Source organism: Eptesicus fuscus, chromosome 15 (genome assembly GCF_027574615.1).
Source record: "Eptesicus fuscus isolate TK198812 chromosome 15, DD_ASM_mEF_20220401, whole genome shotgun sequence".
NCBI classification, from domain to species: Eukaryota; Metazoa; Chordata; class Mammalia; order Chiroptera; family Vespertilionidae; genus Eptesicus; species Eptesicus fuscus.
This window is the reverse complement of record NC_072487.1, coordinates 13,853,959-13,875,490: the sequence shown is the minus strand read 5'-3', so window position 1 is coordinate 13,875,490 and position 21,532 is coordinate 13,853,959. Positions and strand designations below refer to the sequence as shown.

Here is a 21,532-nt window from a genome sequence, read left to right as displayed (position 1 = left end):
TAGTATAAAATAAAGACTCCTTGACCACTCATTCATTGACTTATGCCTTTAAGCATTCTGGCCTCATCAAAAAGATTCTCCAAACCAATGAGTTAGCAAAAATTAACCCTGAGGTCCTGAAGATAAACAAAAGGATGGGACTCTTGGATCTTTGAAGAACTCATGCTTTGACCTATCTTTGCTCAGCATCAGTGAAAATTATTGTAACATGAATATCATGTTAATTACTCTATGGTATTGAGTCTAAATTGTATCTCTACCATGTCAGGTAATTTCAAATCTAGTTTGGAAGACAAAAAAAAAAAAAAGGCTTTTGTTTACACATGAAACAATGGCTATCCTGTCTGCTGATCTAATCTAATCACTTCAAGCTTAAAGGTCAGGAGGTCCTGACAGCCTTAGAGTCAGAAACACGTACATTAAAAATTCATACACTCAAATCAAATACCTATTACTTTTTTTGACCCTGAAAAGTTAAATAAATAAGGTCATAAAGAATTAAAGAAAACATAGTAGTGCCAAACCATGCTGTCATTTTTAATATGTCTTACACAGAAGTTGTCATTAGGTTCTGAAATTTTATTTACATTATTTTAGAACCTAATTAATTAAAATTCATAAGTACCCCTCATTGTCCTTTGTTTCTAAAATTAATACAAGTCTAAAAATGGAATCCATGTTTGCTTAAGAGCTTAAATCTATATTATTTTAACTTATGCAAAATCAAATGGAGAACTAAGAAAAATTATCCAAATAAATCAACCAAAAACAAAGTTTTGCAGCCCCTGTATGTCATGAATACTATTTTAAAAAAGGTGTTTTCAACTCAAATTTTACAGATGATACATTCAGTTCTTTGTTTTAGAGGTTTAAAACTAGGCATGGAACTTAGGCTAATGGAGTACTGTGGTCAGCAGAATAATGACCCCTCCAAAGATGTGCGCATTTTGAACTTTTGGAACCTGTGAATATGTTATGTTACATGGCAAGTGGGAATAACCTTAATTCCAACCGCAAATTCCAATTGCGGTTGGAATTAAGGTTACTGATAAAATGACCTTCAAATAGGAGAATTTCCTGCTCCAGTGTAATCACAAGGGTCCCTTACAGGAAAGAGGAAAGCAGGACACTCAATGTCAAAGTGATGAAGCATGAGAAAGACTCCGCTGGCCACCGCCCTTGCTGGCTTTGAAGGTGGAAGGGATGTCTGTAAAGGCTGGAAAAGGAAAGGAAATACTGTTGCTGGTTCTTACATGCGCTGTCAGTCCATCCATGGTGCCCTAGGCCAGGAAGGCCTCTGCTGCAGGCATTTTCCTTCATGGGTTGGGAGATACAGGGCATGGATGGGCAGGAGCCTTTGCAGGTATCAGAAGTTCATATATCAAATACATCTCTCTGTATGCCCCAGATATGCCTGCAATGTTACATATGAACATGGCTCTGCCTCCTTGGTTTGATATTATTGGGCTGTCACCAGATTCACAGGACGATGAACCTGGAATTAAACCAGCAGCAGAAAATGTAACCGCTTTGATAGAAAAAGAGGTGAGCAATGGCATTTCTTCAAACAGAGTGGATTTTCTCAGGGAGGAGCCTTAATCTTGATAAACTGCTCTTAACACAGCAAAAACTGGCAGGTGTCCCTGACTCAGTTTCTGGCTTCCCCTGTGGCTTCGTTTCCTGGGGTCCCATCAGTGGAGTTAATAGAGCTATTCTTCAGTGTCATGGAGATCTCAACTCCTTAGTTCCCCTAGTGTTTGGTTCTCTTCCTGTAGAAAAGCTAAAACGTTGGTAAATCTGGCCATTGTGACCTTTGGAACCAATGAAGGCATGACACACAGCTCTTGTTAACAGGAAATGATGGATGTCAACCAATTCATTGATAACCTCCTACCCCCGGTTGATGGGCATCACTAAGGGGGCTTGTGCAGAAGTACACACCAGCATTATTGTAGTGGAGCAGAGGCCTTGTGCAGTGCCCGATACTGAAATTTGTAATGTTTGCAGCATTTAAATGTTTTTGCAAATGCATACCAATGACAGACTGAATAATATCTCCTCATGGGAAATTTATGATCTATGAAGTTTGTATACCTGTTTTGTAGGTATATCATCCAGAATAGACTAGATTTAAAATAGCTGAAGCAGCTAGCTTCTTTTTTCCCAAATATATTTCAGCAAAACAATGAAATACTGCAACCAGATTTTCTATTACATCATTTGAAAATTGTTAGTATGCTTAATGAAAACTTCTTCAGGTATAAGTGAGCAGATAAGATAGAAATGATTTATGAATGTTCTGATTTGGTCTATGGACTTATTCCAAAATTACTTGATCACCATACAGTATCTGCATTTTTATCTATATTTATATATACTTCATGATTATAAGACATAAAAAAATGAGAGTTTATTACATTATTCCTAATAATAGGGATATTGTTTCAAGTGTCAATAAAAAGTAATACTGCCAGAACCGGTTTGGCTCAGTGGATAGAGCGTCGGCCTGCGGACTGAAAGGTCCCGGACTGAAAGGTCCCAGGTTCGATTCCGGTCAAGGGCATGTACCTTGGTTGCAGGCACATCCCCAGTAGGGGGTGTGCAAGAGGCAGTTGATTGATGTTTCTAACTTTCTATGCCTCTCTCTTCCTCTCTGTAAAAAAATCAATAAAATATATTTAATAAATAAATAAATAATAAATAAAAAGTAATATTGATCTCTTCAATTAATGGCCCTTTTATTTTGAGGACCAGGTTTTTCTTTCCCTGTTATAATTTCTTAACATCCTTTTTCCTCTCTAGAAAAATATGTTCTTTTTCCTTTTTTATCCCCATAACAGACCAAATACTGCCTCCTTTCCATAGACATCTGCTATCAATACATAATGAAGTTTGACTTTCTGAATCACAGACATTATGGTATTTAAAATGTTTTATATTTATGTAAAGAAACCAAAGATCACTCCAAACATCCTATATTATATATTTCTTAACCTATACGTTAATCCAAAATTATACCTATATAGTTATTAGAATCATCAGTCCAAGTAGGGAATAATTCTGTGGTTGCATTTTTCTGAAAATAATTATGCTATGGACTAACATGTTCTGGAATATTTAAGACTTTATCTTAAAAACTTTATTGCTGAGGCAATTTTCTGTAAGATGATTCTCCTTGTAGCATAGTTTTAGTTTACTTATTTTGTACATGTGTGTAAAATCAACTACTACAGGAAAAACTACAATGGCACAGACATGTACAATAGCAATACGGAAGCAATGCCATCAAAGTAATGAAAGTCAGAGTAATTTTATAAGGATATAAACTAGACTATTATTTTAGAAAATCTTTCTTAGCATTGCAAATGCAGATATAGAGTACAGAATCTCTTCACAAAGTGTAAAATAAATGGGGGGGAGAAAGAACTTTTAAAAAGTGTATTTTCCTAAAAAGTGGACCTTTTAAAAATCAAGAACATGATAAGGGTGGACATCAACATTGCTTTATTTAATGTCATTCAGTGAGTCATAGCACAGTGAAAGGGGAAGAATATTAGATTTGTTAATAATACGTTGTTCATAGGCACTATTATTACTACATAAGACATCAAAAGAATCTATAAAAATATTTGAGAAAATAAAAGAGTTTAACAATGTGCCTGAATGTATGGCATATATACTAAAATAAGATTAATGCTGTACACCGGGAGGAAACAGTTAAAGAATGCAATCATCATCATCACTATTTTCATCATAATCATCATTTATATTGTTATCAAATATGAAGTTCTTAGGAAATTTATAGCAGAAGCTATGTAAAAGGTTTACAGAATAATATAAAATTTTATTGAAGTATATAAAAGAAGATGCAAATAATTAAAAAGATATATCATTTACATAGTTAATAAGATCTTCAAATTTAGGTACAGATTCAATATAATAGCAGTCAAAATTCTAATACAGGTTTTTAGAAGTTGACAAGTTAACTCTGAAATTTATTTGAGGGGAAAACAAAACAAAACAGTGACCCAAAAAGAGCTTCACGCAAATGATTCCATTTGTATAAAAACATGTATATAGTAAAAAAAATAAATAAAAAATAAAAAATCAGGACAGTCACTGCTTCCTGGAGGAATGCAGAAGTCAACTGACAGGAGCCATAAACAAACTTTCTGGAGTGGCAGTGATGTCCTTCTATACATCGATAGCCATTTGTGTTATACAAGATATATACATATGTCAAAATTCATGAATGGTATGCAACATTTGTGCATTTCACTATATGCATATTTTACCTAGAAAAGATTACTTAAACAAATTTTAATTATATTGCATGCTGAAGTGTTTTGTGTTGAAGAGTACTGATAGCCTCAACTTACTTTGAATGCATAAAAAATAAGATAAATTGATGAATGAAAATAAGTAGATACAATGGAGACGGCTGTGATAAAGCAAATAAAACAAAACAAAACAAAAAAAACAAGGGTGCCCAGGCCAAGTGGTTCAGTTGGTAGAAGCATTGTCCTATAGAGCGAAAGGTTACAGGTTCAATTCCCAGTCAGGCACATACTTAGGTTGTGGGTTCGAACCCTGTCAGGGCACATTCAGGAAGCAACTGATAGATGTTTCTCACAATGATGCTTCTCTCTCTCTCTCTTTCCCTTTCTCTCTATAAAAATCAATAAAACGTCCTCAGATGAGGATTAAAAATAAATAAGTAAATAAATAAGGGTTAGTATATTGATCACCAAGTACTCTTATATAAGACTTATTCCAGTGTAATTGGTGCAATCACTTTGGAATACAATATAGTAGAGTCGTGTAAAATTAAAACAAAGATCCTGCAAGTCAACAATTTTTCTAGAGGTATAAAGGCACTAATGGATCAGAAATCATACACAAGATTCAGCATAGTTCATAATAGCAAAATAATTGGAAGCATCTCAAATCTCAAAAAAAGACTAAAACATTTTTTGTTATATTGGCATAATAGAATTTTTATAACCATAAAAATAAACATGTAACACATGGATAAATTTAGGAATACATTGATCAAAAATATTGTCAACAGAAACTACATAAGTAAAAAAGCAAAATAAGCAACATATTTTAGGGATACTTTTGAATATGACAAAAGTATATCTTTACAAGGGAGATTAATAACTCTAAACTTTTAAACAGTTACTCCTGACCATGACTCAGGAGGATGGGATACTGAAGAGCACCTAGTTGATGAAGCTGTGTTTGTTATATTGCAGTTCTTAAATTGGGTGATGAGTTTACAGGTATCAGTTTTACTATTATGGTTCATATCTTGCATATGTATTAAATACATGCTTATATGTATCAAATATTAACAATTAAAATGTAAATTACATCTACCTATAATAAATATGTATTGTAATAATTAAGAATGAAAAGTCCACAAAAAGAGATGAAAAGCTTAATATCTGGGAACCACTACCTCCCTATGAAGAAATTTTCACATAGGCTGCCTTCCACATATGTGACTGCCATTGCTGCCATTGCACATGCGTTTAATACATCGCAGAAGTGTTTCATTTCACCTTCTCAATTTATCCTTATAACTGTGGAGGTGCTATGATTTCCCCCATTTTACATATAAGAAAATTTAGTTTATGAGAGATTAAGTGGCCTACTTAAAGTTATACAACAACTCAATGGAGAACTGAAAATCAGAATTGCCTGACTCTAGAGCCCAAGATTTATAACATTATACCTAGAAGTCCCTACTGATTTTCAGGGATCAATTATCTTCTATGTCTTCAAATTGGATATATTATAAATTTTTTACAGAAACATGTTTTAAGAAAGCCCTAACATAAAACAGAGTAAAATTACAAAGGGATATTTCAAAACAAATTAAAATTGCACATCTAAAAAGTTTCTCTAATTAATAAATTATAAAAAGTTAATTCATAACACCAACTAACCAAGATCGAACAATATGAGCTATTGCCAAAAGATAACAAATTTATGGTTTTCATGTTTTTCAAATAGTATTTGTAGATTCTTCTCATCAGTGTCCCCAAGATAAGAACTGCAATATTACCTTGAGTTCCAATAGAGAATGACCACTTAGTACATAGGTAATAATTCACAAGAAATTTCATGTCAAAATGGGACTACATTAAAAATAAAGTTCAATAAAATATGTATTATAATCACAATATAAATACCAATCTTCATGTTTGTTTTTGATCAGACTTTCTGTAACTCTGAAGAAATAAAATATATGCATTTATCTGTCATGTTCCAGTTGTGACATGTTTTTATATCTTTTATGTCTATGAACAGGAATAAGATATATGTTCAATTTCTACATAAACATTGTTTCAGGGAAACAGAAATGTTACCTCTTCTATTTTAAACCTCAGCCTGCCTTTGTATAGATAAATTCCCAGTTATCCTCCAGATTTGCTCTAATACTGATGACTCAAAAAATAAGGAAAATGTGAATAACAGTTTGGTATATATTTCAGCCTCCATAACCTACTCATAAACCCCACACTGTAAGAAGTGACATAGAACTATCAAACATCTGGGTTGTGGATAATCTTCTAATCATTTGAGCCATGTAGACAGCAGCGAGTGTACTTGGAAGGAAAATGAAGTATACAACCTTGGAAACAGGTTCAGACAGCTTCTTTTATTAGAGTCACTATTTTATTACTTGTGTAATAAGGCAAACTCCTTGTCTCCATCTCAGCCGATGACCTTGCTTCACACTATGTTGACAAAACAGAAAAAGAAGAAAGGAATGCCTTCAGAATCCCTCCAGTAAATCTGCCACCCAACCTGTATCTTGTCATACACTATCTGCTTTATTTTTTATGACGGAATGAAGTATCCCCTATCTCTTCTACAGCCAGTCTTTTCATATATGCTCAGGCTTCCTCCCTCTGTCCCTATCTCCTCCAGGATCACCAATGTTTCCTTCTCACTGTATCATTCCCATCATTTAAAAAACAAAAAAAAGAAACAAAATAAGTGTCTCTTAATCAGGTATCTGTTGAGTTATCATTTCATTTTATTGTGGTTGCTCCTTTAAACAGAAAACCCTTGAAAAGCTGTTAATACTTGTGCATCCAAGATCCATTTTGTCACTTTCCAAATCTTTTTTTTTTTTAACCTTCACCACTGAAACCACTCTTGTCAATGTCGACAATGGCCTTGGCAATGACACATCTCATGGCCACTTTGTGTTCCCTTCTTACTCAGCCTATCCGCAGTATTTGGCACACTTGATGGTGAATCCCCCCATTCTTGTCGTAGACTATTGGCATCCATGAAGTATGACACTCCTGGGTTTTTGTTCTGCTTACAAACTGTTCCTCCTAAGCTTCCTTTTCTGGTTCCAGCATCACTAGTTGAAATATAAATATTTGTGAGTGCAGGCCCCTTGTTCTATTCTATCTATATTTACTGCCAAAAGATTTATTCTACTCTCTATTGATGCTCAGAGTTACATATCTAGATCGCGTCTATTTCCTGAGCTTCAAATTCCTATATCCAGGTATTTATCTTAATATCTATATCCAAAAGGCATTATCTTGATTTCTCTCTTGGCCCCAAAGCAGTCAAACTAATTTTATATTGTAAAATGGTATTCTCTGTTTCCAGTGCTCAAAATTAATGGCCTTGTTTAGAGCAAAATCCAAACTTATTTTCAGAGTTTACCAGGAAGTTCTAGCTCTCAGCTGCCTCTCGTACATCATTTCCACAAGGTTCTTCTTACCTCCCTCTGCTCACTTCAATTTTATCTCTTTTAGACTTGACCAAAACCAGTATATAAATGTTTAAATTTCTCATATGTGATCCATTTCAATGGATTCTTAGTTTTCTTTAAAACTGCTAAAATATTTTTTTCTCCATTTGCACTGCACATCTTTTTAATTGACTTCAAGATACGGTTTTTATTAAATCAATCCTTGTAATTTTTTTTATCACTCATACTCTTGTGGAAAATTTTCACCACTGATTTTTCCAATATGTACTCTCTGGAATTCGGTGAAGAGGGCTCACACCACTGCTATGACTGTCATCATTATTTCAGAACAAAGGTGCAAATGTGCAACCAAGACCATGTAAGCAGGGTCATCAGTGGAATAACTAGTTAGAGCAGCAGTGGATTATTTTTTTAATATATTTTTATTGATTTCAGAGAGGAAGGGGGAGAGAGAGAGAGAGAGAGAGAGAGAGAGAGAGAGAGAGAGCTCAATGATGAGAGAGAATCATGATCGGCTGCTTCCTGCACGCCCCACACTGGGGATCGAACCTGCAACCCAGGCATGTGCTCCAACTAGGAATCAAACCAGGACCTCCTAATTCATAGGTTGACACTCAACCATTGAGCTATTCCAGTTGGGCAGCAGTAGATTCTTTTTTTTTTTTTTTTAATATTTATATATATTTTATTGATTTTTTACAGAGAGGAAGGGAGAGGGATAGAGAGCTAGAAACATCGATGAGAGAGAATCATCGACCAGCTGCCTCCTGCACACCCTCCACCAGGGACGTGCCCGCAGCCAATGTACATGCCCTTGACCGGAATCGAACCCGGGACCCTTCAGTCCGCAGACCGACGCTCCATCCATTGAGCCAAACCGGTTTCGGCTAGATTCTTAAGGTGCTCTGATTTTCCTCACCTCACTGGGATTTCTCTGCCTTAAAATTTTTTTTTTTTTAATTTTTAATTTCTTGCCATACAGCAGATTTAGAAGCCACCTTATAAGAAGTTCAATTCCTAATAACAGATGACTCCAAATTTTTATCTTACTCTACCATCAGGCCAAGAAAGCATGGATTATGTTTTCCTGGTCCTCTGATAAGAGAGTTTAAGTTTGATAACTAATCAATTACAGTAAGCATTTTATCTCAGAACTAGAGACCCGGTACACGAAATCGTGCATGGGGAGGGGGGTGTCCCTCAGCCCGGCTTGCGTCCTCTTGCAATCCGGGACACCTTGGGGGATGTCCGACTGCTGGTTAGGCCCGACCTCTGCAGTCAGTCATCCGGCAGTCAGACATCCCTCTCACAGTCTGGGACCGCTCACCCCTAACAGCTCTCCTGCCTGCCTGCTTGCTCCTAACTACTTGCCTGCCTGCTTGCTCAGTGTGCGTTATAGCAACTGGTCATTCTGGTCATTCTAATCATTCTGCCGTAATGGTCGCTTAGGCTTTTATATATATAGATACCTGGCAACACCTATTCTTCCTCTAGCTTGTTTTGTTTCTATTTGACTTTATTTGAAGCTGTTGTGTTTAAATATATTTTATGGTAAGCTTTGGCGAAATCTTTTTGCAGAGAACTGAGATAAAAAAAAAAAAAAGCTGCCTACCATCAGCTTTCTTAAAAAGGACCACATGGATTTAGTAGAAGAGAAATTGAACACAAACCTAAATTGTGCAATTGGTTTGTAAAAATTGTTGTAATCTAAGGCTGCTGTATTAGAAAATGGTGTTCTAAAGGGGAGAAAAATAACCCCACTGTTTTCTGTACTAGTACTTATCCGATAGCACTGTTAAACAGAAATATAAGGCAAGCCACATGTGAGCTTTTAAATTTTTTTCTTGTATCCACATTAAAAAAGTAAAAGATAAAGTCAATTCTGTTAGTGTTTTTATGTGAAATATACAGTATACAAAAATGTTATAATTTCAACATGTAATTGATATAAAATTATTGTGATATTTAAATTATTCTAAGTACTTTAAAACCAGCATGTACTTTACACTTACAGTACATCTTAGCTCAGGCTATTCAGATACTCAACAGTCATATCTGTCTAGTGGCTATCATATTGGCCAGTCCATTAGGTTATATTGATAAGTGAGTATCTTAGGTCACAAGTACATGTAAGAGGGTATTGGAGAAACCGAAATCCACATAGCCATTATGTGGAACACGTGAGACGTTTAAATAATATAAACAGAGGACAGATGCATTTATTTCCCCTGAACTTGGCTTTAGTGATTCCATAATATAGCATTTTAAGTATTTCTATTCAAATAAACATTATTTTGCACAGTACTTTACCTCCTGCTGCAGCAAGTCTAAAATGCTGCAAGTAAAAAGCTGCTAAAAATTACAAATTGCCACCTAAGCTTCCCTGCCTACATGATGATAATTAGTCCTATTTTTGAAGGACCACAAATTATTGCCAAACAATTAGATACATCTCCAGGAAAACTCATCACTTTCCTTTCAAAATACATTTTAAAAAAAAAGAGAGAGAGAGAGAAAGTATAAACATCTGTGTCCAATCACTTTGGGAACCCTTTTTTTTTTTTTTCAAAAGTCAAAAATATGTATTACTTATAACATTCTAGGCATTTATTGGTGATAGAAGATGAGTAAGAGACTATTTTTGCCTTAGAGAAACTTGTAATCAAGTGAAAAACCTCACATACCTTTACATAACGTTACCCTTCAATAACATATTCAGTTACTTGAGTGAAAACCTCTAACTACTTCAGTGATGGACAAAGAGCTGTATACATATTTAGCGTAAACAACTGATGAGTTTGGAGATATGTATATACCTGTGAAACTATCACAAGCTATGCCACAATCATCCTTCACTTTCAAAAGTTTCCTGCTGATCTCTGTTTTTGTATGTGTATCTGATAACAACATTTAACATAATATCTACCCTCTTAGCAAAATTTTAGGTATACAGTGCAGTATTGCTAACTATAGTTACTATACTGTACAGATCGCTAGGGCTTATTCAACCTGTGTAACTGAAACTTTGTTCTCTTTATGACTATTCTTCCCTATCCACCACCCCTCTCCCTACAACCAGCCCCTGGCAACCTGCATTCTACTCTCTGCTGCTGTGAGTTTGACTCTTTTAGATTCCTCTGTGTCTGCCTTATTTCACTTAGTATAATGTTCTCCAGGTTCATCCACATTGACACAAATGACAGGATTTTCCTCGTTTTTAAGGCTGAATAATATTCTGTTTGTATATCTATATCTATATCTATATCTATATCTATATCTATATCTATATCTATATCTATATCTATATCTATATCTATATCTCCAGCCAGAGACTCCCTGACCACCACTGACAAGGACACACACACGGGTCGCAGCTTGATCCCAAGTAGGGGGCATGCAGGAGGCAGCTGACTGATGTCACTCTCACATTGATGTTTCTCTCCCTCTCTCTTCCTTTCTCTCTAAAAATCAATTTTAAAATCTTTTTTTAAAAAGTTCTCATGCATATTTTTTAAAAAATTTATTTCAAAGAGGAAGGGAAAGGGAAAGGTAGAAACAATGATGAGAGATAACCATTGATCAGCTGCCTCCTGCATGCCCCCTACTGGGGATAGAGCCCAAAACCCAGGCATGTGCCCTTGAACTGAATTGAACACAGGACCCTTCAGTCTGCAGGCTGATGCTCTATCCACTGAGCCAAACCAGCTTGGGCTCTTATGCATCTTTATCTTTCTGAGTTGTCTCATGCATGCTTTTCCTGATGTCCTATATGATTTATACATTTATAGTGTTGTTTTTTGATATCCAGACTCACATGCACTTTCAGAACTACTCAGCCATCCTTTGATTTATTCCCCAATTGACTACATTTTAAATATCTTTCATCAATGTTTAAAACTTTTCTCTATTTTAAGAATAGAAAATCAACTAACTTAATTTGACAGATGATTTTACTGCTTCACTGAAAAGGCCTGACCTCACTCTATTTCTCTCCAACCTCATTCTTTATATCATCAACTGCCCTTCCTCCTTATCTCTTCAGATTTTTTTTTCTATTTTTTTACCAGACTGTTCTAATCAGCTGTGCATTTGAGTTCACCTGTTCCTGATAATGTGTTACTTCAATTACATCTTCTTCCACTGGCCTGTTCATCTCATTTTTTATTAGATTATTCTCATCTCCCTAAAACAGTTCAATCCATTCCATACCCACAATAAAAATGATCATACTGTCAGCAACTCTTCCAATTCTGTTCTCTTCAAGAAGACTTATTTTTAAATATTCATTGCCCAATTCCCGATAACTCCTCAAAAACTTACAATATAACAGCTTGCCTCTTGCCTCACTTCTCTAAAGTTGCTCCTGCAAAGATTTCTCCCTGTTATCAGTTATCTATTTATATGTAATAAGCTACCCTCAAAAATAATGGCTTAAAATAAACATTAATTGGTGATTGCAAGTTTTCCTGTCAGTGGTACTGCTGATCTGGGTCTGCTGAGTTGATGTGTACAACACTTGCTTTTACGTATGTGAACAGTTGTTTGGGAACTGGCTGGTTGAGGATAGTTGATTATTGGCGGAAGTAACAGGAATAAATCAGTTTACACTTGCTTCATCCAGCGTCCTATCCTATGTTTGCTCAAATGGTGACGGCAGGAGTCCATGAAAGAGTACAAGTATGCATGATCTCTTGAGTGCTATCCACACAGCTGGTACATTGTCATTCTGGTTGTATTCAACTGGGCAAAGCAAATAACAAGTGGGGAAACAGACTACATCTGTTTATAAAGTTATGTCACAAAGGCTGTGGACACAGGTATGGAAGGTGAATTGGGTCATTTTTCACTTGGATTCTACCATATCTTGCCTACCTTCTTTTCAGTATTAAACAGTTCATTTGTTCATCAAATCTCTTTCCTGAGTCTTCAGGAATTTTAGTCTCCCAGATCTTGCTTTACATTTCTAACCTACTCTTTTCAATCTCCTTGCCTTTCTCAGTTCTTTGAATATACAGATTTCTTGAAGTTCACTCTTTGGTCTTTATCTCTTAGAACTGTGCATGTTTCTCCCATGATTGGGTCATTTTTATCTATGCCTCGACACAGGCTCTGCTTTCAGAAGGAACAAATTAAGAAACATATTCTTCTCCAACAGTTTTGCTTGTGTTCAGGCTCTATAACATCTTAATTGAACTATTGTTCCAATTTCTTTCCTGGTATTCCTACCTCTAGCTTTACCTTTCCTCTTATTATCTGATGCCTGTGTAATCTTTCTTAAACCCACATCTGAACATAAGATGAGCTACTATATAATTCTAAATCAATAACCTGCTTAAAGAATTTTAATTTTTCTCCATTAGAATATTAAATCCTCAGTTTGAAATTTTAGGCCTTCCACTATTTTACCCGTCCTTTGGAGTTACATACTATCCTATAACACCATCACTTCAGTCTTATTAATTTCTTTATTCCTAGAGCATTTCCTACATATCTCTATTAATATCCCTTTGCTTATGTTGCCTTGTTCTTGAATAATCATCCCACAAGATTCATCTACTTCATTCTCTACTTGTCTTTTAAGAATTTGCTCAAATAACAATTCATGTGAATCCTGTTCTTCCTAGTTTGGGCTGTTAATATTTTCTCCTTGTTTTCCTATCTTACTTTATATTTCTACATGTCTGCATTGGATGTTAAACACTTCAAGGAAAGAAATGATCTCATAGATTGTGTTACCAATGAGCAGATATTTTGTGCATAAGGATTGTTAAAATAATAAATGTGTTAAATGGTATTGAATTATTTAATACACAATTTAAAAAAATACCTATAAGGAGTAATACATAGTTAGTATCTTTTGAATTATAAAAACCTAAGTTATATATAAAATGAGTTCATTAAATCAAGAAAACATCAAGCCCTGGATGGTATGGCTTAGTGGTAGAGCATTGGTCCATGCACCAAAGGTCATGGGTTTGATTCCAGTCAAGGGCAAGTCCCTGGGTTGCAGGTTAGATCTCTGGCCACACGTGGGAGGCAAGCAATCAATGTGTCTGTCTTAGATCAGTGTTTCTATTTCTCTCCTCCTCCCTCTCTCCCTTCCACTCGCTCTAAAAATAAATAAATAAATCATATTTGGCCGGTTGCTTGGTGGTTTGGCATCAACATATGAACAGGGAGGTCAGAGTTTGATTCTGGTCAGGGCACATGCCTGGGTTGCAGGCTTGATCCCCAGTGGGGGGCATGCAGGAGGTGGCTGATTAATTATTCTCTCTCATCATTCTATCTCTCTCTCCTTCCCCTTCCTCTCTGAAATCAATAAAAAATATATTTAAAAAAACAGATTTGAATTTCTGTTGAGTAGATTTAAAAAGTAACATCATAAACATAAAAATATGATTGATGTGCATTGTGAGTCATCTTTAAAACTGAGTATAAATACAAATTTTATTTCCTATTTTAATTTCAGAGGAACTACTGTTTGGGAAAGCTATAAGGTAACTTTTATAAATTACTGTCTCTCATTTTCGGTCATACCCTAATGAGCCAGCAAGCTAATGTTCTCTCTTCTAAGATAGGAGTAGTACATATTAAAAATACTATAAGGTCCTGGATAAATTTCACTTAATTATTCATTAGTAAAACATTTATTTTCCTATTATAAGTGTGAAGTTTTTTGGTTGTTAATAAAAGAGTATGTCAACTATCAAAAAAAAAAAAAAAAAAAAACTCAATGGAAAAATATCCTTAGGTGAGGATTAGCAACAACAAAAAAAGAAAACATCAAACTGAATAAACTGAAGAAGATTAAATTTTGAGATGTGTTTCTTTTGTTCAATTGAATCTTTAAAATGCATTAAATTAAATATAATAAAAATTAAGGCATACCAGTCAATATCAATATCATAGTCACTTAGTTTATATTTGAATCAATCTGAGTCCCCACAGGAAATAGATGGCACACTGAAGGTGGGCCATTTTAAAAATCTTATCTAATAAAAGAGTAATATGCAAATTGACCATCACTCCAATACACAAGATGGCTGCCCCCATGTGGACACAAGATGGCCGCCACAAGATGGCCAGCAGGGGAGGGCATTTGGGAGGGACCAGGCCTGCAAGGGAGGGCAGTTGGGGGCGATCAAGCCTGCAAGGGAGGGCAGTTAGGGGTGACCAGGCCAGCAGTGGAAGAAAGTTGGGGGCGACCGGGCCTTCAGGGAAGGGCTGTTCTGGGGGACCCAGGCCTGCAGGGGAGAGCAGTTGCGGGGACCAGGCCTGCAGGGGAGGGCAGTTAGGGGTGACCAGGCCTGCAGGGGCGGGCAGTTAGGGGTGACCAGACCTGCAGGGGAGGGCAGTTAGGGGCAATCAGGCTGGCAGGGGAGCAGTTAGGCATCAATCAGGCTGGCAGGAGAGTGGTTAGGGGGTGATCAGGCTGGCAGGCAGAAGCGGTTAGAGGCAATCAGGAAGGCAGGCAGGCGAGCAGTTGGGAGCCAGCAGTCCTAGATTGTGAGAGGGATGTCCCTCAAGGGGTCCCAGATTGGAGAGGGTGCAGGCTGGGTTGAGGGACAGCCCCCGCCTCCCCCCCCCCGTGCATGAATTTTGTGCACCGGGCCTCTAGTAGTTTAATAAAGGGCTATTTACAAAAAGTTGGGTATGGTTTAGGAGACAGAGCAGTACTCTGAAGATAGTAATAGCTACCATGAGAAACTTCCCACACCTTGGCCAGAAGTGGTGAGGGCGCTTTACCAGAACCTGTAGACAGAGGGCTCTGTAGAGAAGGAAAATTTACCTGAGCTGTGACCTTTGGTAGAAAGATGTAACTAACCCGTAGCAAGTCAGACCTAATACTACTTCCTCTTCTGATTTCTGCTAGTATGTCCTAGTGACCAAATCCAATCAGAAGACAACCTTGCCCTGTAACCCAAAAATCAAGGGAGCTTGGTAATGTGGTAAACAGAATGTAGGGTGGAGGATGGAGAGTTTGGGTCTGGCAATGTCTGAGATCTGGGAATTATGTTTGGACATTTTGTTTTTATTGGACTCTTTCTGTGCAGCTGAATCTGTTTCAGAAGAATAACTCATGAATTTATTTCATTAAAAAAATATTGGTTTAGTAAAAATGTGAAATTTTCTTCTTAGTTAAAGAGAGTCTTTGGATGCAATTATTTTGAATTTTTGTGAAGAAACTCAACATCTACATCAATAATATGGAAAAAAATTATCGAAGGAGAATGGATTCAGAAACCTTTTGATTATAGCTTTCTGCTTGAGTACATAATCAACTTCACAGTCAGATATTTTCATGTCTTAGAATTATTAGGAGTACTAATTGCCTTATTAAAAACACAAAAGTGTTTTTATTCCTCTCAGAAAATGTAGTGAAGCACATAGATTCAGTAATACAACCTTTGGGATTTGCAAGTTAACTTGGTAGACTTCTTATACTTGATAGATACAAACCTGCTTTGAGTTTTCACTTGAAATATATAAAAGGCCAAGCAAAGAAATATATACTAAAAAATTCTGAGAAATAATCCTCAACTTCAGTAAGTGGTTGAGGAGACTAAAAATTTTTTTAAATCTAAAATAATTTTAATGACTAATTCCTTTGTCTCAAAAGGCAAAAGATATGAAAAAATTATCCTTTATCCTATATAATAAAAGCCTAATATGCAAATTGACTGAACAGCAGAACAACTGTTGGATCAACAAGTCGGTATGACGTGCACTGACTACTGGGGGCAGACGCTCAACGCAGAAGCTGTCCCCAGCCCGCAGGCCCTGACCAGCGGTGGCGGTGGCAGGGGGTGGGGCCAGCAAGTGGGCAGCACCAGGCCAGCCAAGGCAAGTGCCAGCGGGGGCCCCCCCGATTGCCCCACTGGTCGCCCTGCAGATCGGCCCTGATCGCTGGCTAGGCCTAGGAACCCTACCCATGCACAAATTTCATGCACCAGGCCTCTAGTAATTAATAATTTTCTTACTTTGATATTAGATTTTAAAACAAAATCCAAATTTATATATAATTTCTAATTTAAATCTCATATCGTAACTCATTATGACATATATTTGGATAGATTATATTACTTAATTTTTAAATTTGAAAAATTGTATATTAAGGAGATTAAGTAATATTCTTAAGTTCCAAAACTAATAAATGCCAAGCACTGCAACTGAGCTGTCTGCCTCCCAGAATAGTATTATTTACATTCTACCAGGATCTATAAAACATTTTGAGTACATAAAATGAGTGCTGGGTGGAGGGGGTCACTGGGGGTAAGAAAGGGGACATCTTTAATACCTTCAACAATAAAGATAAATTTTTTAAAAATCATGTGCAACGATTACAAAAAAATCTCTCAAAGGTACTGTGATAGAAATAGAGAGAGATAAATATGATAGAGATAGAGAAAGATAGAGAAAGAAATGAAAGTAGAGATCCATCCTAATGGTTCTCCTCCTGAGGAAATTCTAACTCTTACAGAGCTCTTGGTCAAATTAAAAAAAAAAAATATTTTTTATTAAATATATATATATAATATTATATAAATATATATATTTATACATATATATATATGTAGAAGATAGTTATTTTTTTTACTTGCTCCCAGCATACATGCACACCCTGCTTTAAAGATTATTGGTCAAGAATACATACACCAATTTACCCTCTGAAAATAAATTTGCATTGCTCAATGCTCACCTTACAGAAAATGAAGCTCAAGGGTTCTAAGATACTCCATATTCAAAATTATGAAAGAAAAGGAAAAACTATGAAAGGCATTTTTTAAAGCAAAAATTATAGGATTGAGAACCATTTAGATATAAGGACCATTGACAAAACAGGTTCGGATTTCTAATATTTTTCCTTCAGTCATTAGGTAAATACTGATTATTTCATTTTGAAATATAAGAGAGAGAACATCTTAGTTTAGTTTTATATTACTATTGTGAAAGCATTTTCATATGCTTATTACTCTTTTCTAGCTAATATAAAGGACTTGTAAGGTCTTTTGCCTTTCTCTGAATTGAAATGGTTTTCTTTTTCTTGTTTGATTTATAGGAGATCTCAATATATAGAGATATTAGCTTTCGTCCATTTTATGTTCTTTGTATCTGTTGTCTTTTCCTCAACATTGCTTTTATGAGACACCCACATTTTAAGGTGTCATTGTACTGATAACAGCATTCCATTTGACTCCCATTAAGAAAATTCCCTAATTCAAATTGGCTTACACAATAAAGAATGCATTTTCTCACATAAATGGAAGTCCAAATGCAGGATAGACTCCAGGCATGATAAATAGAACTGCAATGATGTTTTCTTCCAACTCTCTGCTGTTCTTATAATCACACTAGAGGCCTGGTGCACGAAATTCATGAGGGGGGGTGGGTATCCCTCAGCCCAGCCCGCACCATCTCCAATCTGGGATCCCTCTCACAATCTGGGACTGCTGGTCCCAACTGCTTGCCTGCCTGCCCGCCTGATCACCCCCTAATCACTCCCTTGCCAGCCTGATCGATGCCTAACTGCTCTCCTGCCAGCCTGATCGCCCCCAATGGCCCTCCCCTGCCAGCCCAGTCACCCCCAACTGCCCACCCCTGCCCGCCGGGTCGCCCCCAACTGCCCTCCCCTGCTGGCCCGGTTGCCCACAACTGCCCTCCCCTGCAGGCCCAGTCACCCACATCTGCCCTCCCCTGCAGGCCTGGTCCTCCCCAACTGCCCTTCTCTGCTGGCCTGATCACCCACAACTACCCTCCCCTGCCGGCCATCTTGTGGTGGCCATTTTTTACCACATGGGGGCGGCTATCTTGTGCGAGGGCATGAGGGTCAATTTGCATATTACCTCTTTATTATATAGGATTATATAGGATGACTAGCATTCCCGTTGCAGGAAAAATCCTGCAATAGAATTTCCTGCTGCACTCTACCCCGCCTCCGCTCCGCCCTTGTCGCCCGCCCCGCCTTCTCCTCCAGCCCACCTGCTTTTCCCTTCCCCCCCCGGCCCTGACTTTGCTCCTCCCTTCTCCTCCCCCCGCCCCGGCTTGCTTGCTTCTCCGAAGCTTTACTCCCTTCTGCAGCTCTTGGCTTCTTTCGACGCTGTCTTGATATGCAAATTAGCCGCCATATTTGTTGGGGTAATTTGCATGCTCGTCCTGATTGGTTGGTGGGTGTGGCCTGGCTGGTGGGCGTGGCTTAGGTGTAGCAAAGGTGCGGTCAATTTGCATATTTGTCTATTATTAGATTAGATAGCTTCCACAGCAGTGAGGCTATATGCTTCCTTCAGGTGTCCAGCAAGATAGAGGGAGAACTTCTCTCCTGACCAAGGAATATAAACCTTTCTCTTCAGTCACTTTGGGCCAGTTTATAAAGAACTACATTTCCATCAAAAAGTAGAAAAAAATTTCAAATATCTACTGTTCCCCCCAAATCTATCCATCTAGCCCCAAGTCCCATAGGTGAAATTTATCAAAATTTAATGGAGCACATAACTCCATTGCTATTTAAATTGTTCTAAAACACAAACAGTGAAAAACATCTGTTTTATGGAATAACTATAATCATAGCCATAATAAAGACTGCAAAATTAAGAATCTACTGAGCAATCATACAATCCGATATAATAAAAGCCTAATATGCTAAGTGTCTGACTGTTTGACCAGTCACTATGACATGTACTGACCACCAGGGGGCAGACGCTCTGACAGGTAGGTTAGCTTGAGGCCGGGGTCCAGCTAATTGGGACTGGGTGAAATGGGCCAGACACGCCCTGGAGCCCTCCCTCAGTCCCTTCTTGGCCCCAATTGTGCATCAGTGGGATCCCTCGACTGGCCTGTACCCTCTCACAATCCAGGACCCCTCAGAGGATGTCCACAGACCAGGCCAAGAGACCCCACTGGTGCATGAATCAGTGCACCGGGCCTCTACTGTCTAATAAAGCCAGAATTCATATTAAGGTCAGAAATAAGTTATTTGAATAAGTTCTGAGAATATAATGTACAGCATTGTGATTATAATTTAAAATACTGTATGTATATTTGAAAGTTGCTAAAAAAAATACATTTTTAAAGTTCTCATCACAAGAAAAAAAAAGTAACTATCTTTGTTGAGGTATGTTAACTTATTATGGTAATAATTTTGTAATAGAGGCCCGGTGCACAAAATATGTGCACAGGGAGAGGGGGGTCCCTCAGACCTGTCTGTGCCCTCTCGCAATCCAGGACCCTTCGGGGGATGTCTGTCTGCTTAGGCCTGATCCCTGCAGTCAGACATCCAGCAGTTGGACATCCCTCTCGCCCCTAACTGCTCGCCTGCCTGCCTGCCTGCTCACCCCTAACCGCTCGCCTGCCTGCCTGATCAGTGTGTGTCATAGTGACCAGTTGTTCCGGTAATTCCACCGTAACAGTCGCTTAGGCTTTTATATATATAAATTACATCATGTTTGTCCTAAAATTGATACAATGTCATGTTAATTATATCTCTATTTCAAAACTTTTAAAATAATTTTTTAACTTGGAAATTATTCAATTTCTTTGTTCATCAGGTTCCTCATTCATAAACAGTAGGGAATACTACCACCTAGGATTGTGATGAGCATATTCTAAATTATAAAGTGTGATAGGTATTGGTTCCCTGTGAAAGCTGTTAAGTTGTTGGTAAAAAGTCTGAAAGATGCTGTGCTAAAACCATCCAAGGTCTCTTTTAGATCTAAAAATTTTAGAATCCTAGAAAATAAGAAACAAGATGAACAGAAAATATATACCCCTCAAGTTTTATGTCTATATTTACATATGATATAGAATAACTTTTACCAAGTATAGGTTCTTAAAGCCATATTTTTATGGCATACTCTATTCAGAGATGGTTCATAGTTTACAGAAATTCCTATATAAAATTTAATAGCTGTATTGTCTTGCTTATTTCAAGTATGTCTTATATTTTGTACTCAAAAAGATAGTGTATAGGAAAATGGAAAGGTCGGATTTTTAAAAATTATTGACTCAAAAATGCTATACCAGGACATACAAATTCTTTAAAAAATTTAAGTAGATGCCAGACTCCATTAAGGTGGTAATCCACCAAAATGAATTCTCCTATTATTCCATAGCAATAAAATTATAGCTGAGTAAAACAGTTTACAGCTTAACTACATTTTTCAGCCTCCTTTGAACTTACATGGGTCATGTGATCAAGTTTTGGCATTAGAAAGTGACCAGAAAAATAGATGTCATTTTCAGTTCTGGCCTGGCCTCTCTTTTTCTTTCCCAAATGCTGAAACCTGGTTCTAGAAATAACCTATTTCTATTAAGCAGATGAAACAAAGACAGAGGGCAAAGGAGAGGAACATCATAAAAAAAAATCTAAGACCCTGAATGACCATGTGGAGCAGAGCTTCCTGATACCCTGAAGCCCTTGAATGAGGAACTTTACTAGATTTTTAAAAGTCATCATTGTTTTTAATAGTCACTAAGTGCAGTTTCTTGGTTTTAACAAGAGTATTCACCATAACTCTTGTTAAAGTTGAAGATCTTTTAAGTTTATAATACAATATAGGTTATATGTTTAAGATAAAGTCAAAGATAAAAGGAGGAGAGCTGAAAAAAATGAAAGACAAGGGAGACATTTATCAGTCCTAAGTACAGAACATAAGATAGATTGTAGTTCAAGTTCCTCCCTCAGACACTCAATTTTTAGAGTAGAATGCTTATTATTCAAATAAGAATGAAGCACCAAACTCACTGTTGTTCTTTCTCAATTTCTGTCTAAAGTATGAGATGTCTGAA

At 36.9% G+C, this 21,532-nt stretch overlaps 1 pseudogene; it reads left to right on the top strand.

The window, feature by feature from the left end:
* The first annotated feature begins 1,343 nt into the window (after nt 1-1,343).
* LOC103297398 (acyl-protein thioesterase 1-like) lies at nt 1,344-1,917 on the top strand (annotated as a pseudogene).
* Nucleotides 1,918-21,532: the final 19,615 nt, after the last annotated feature.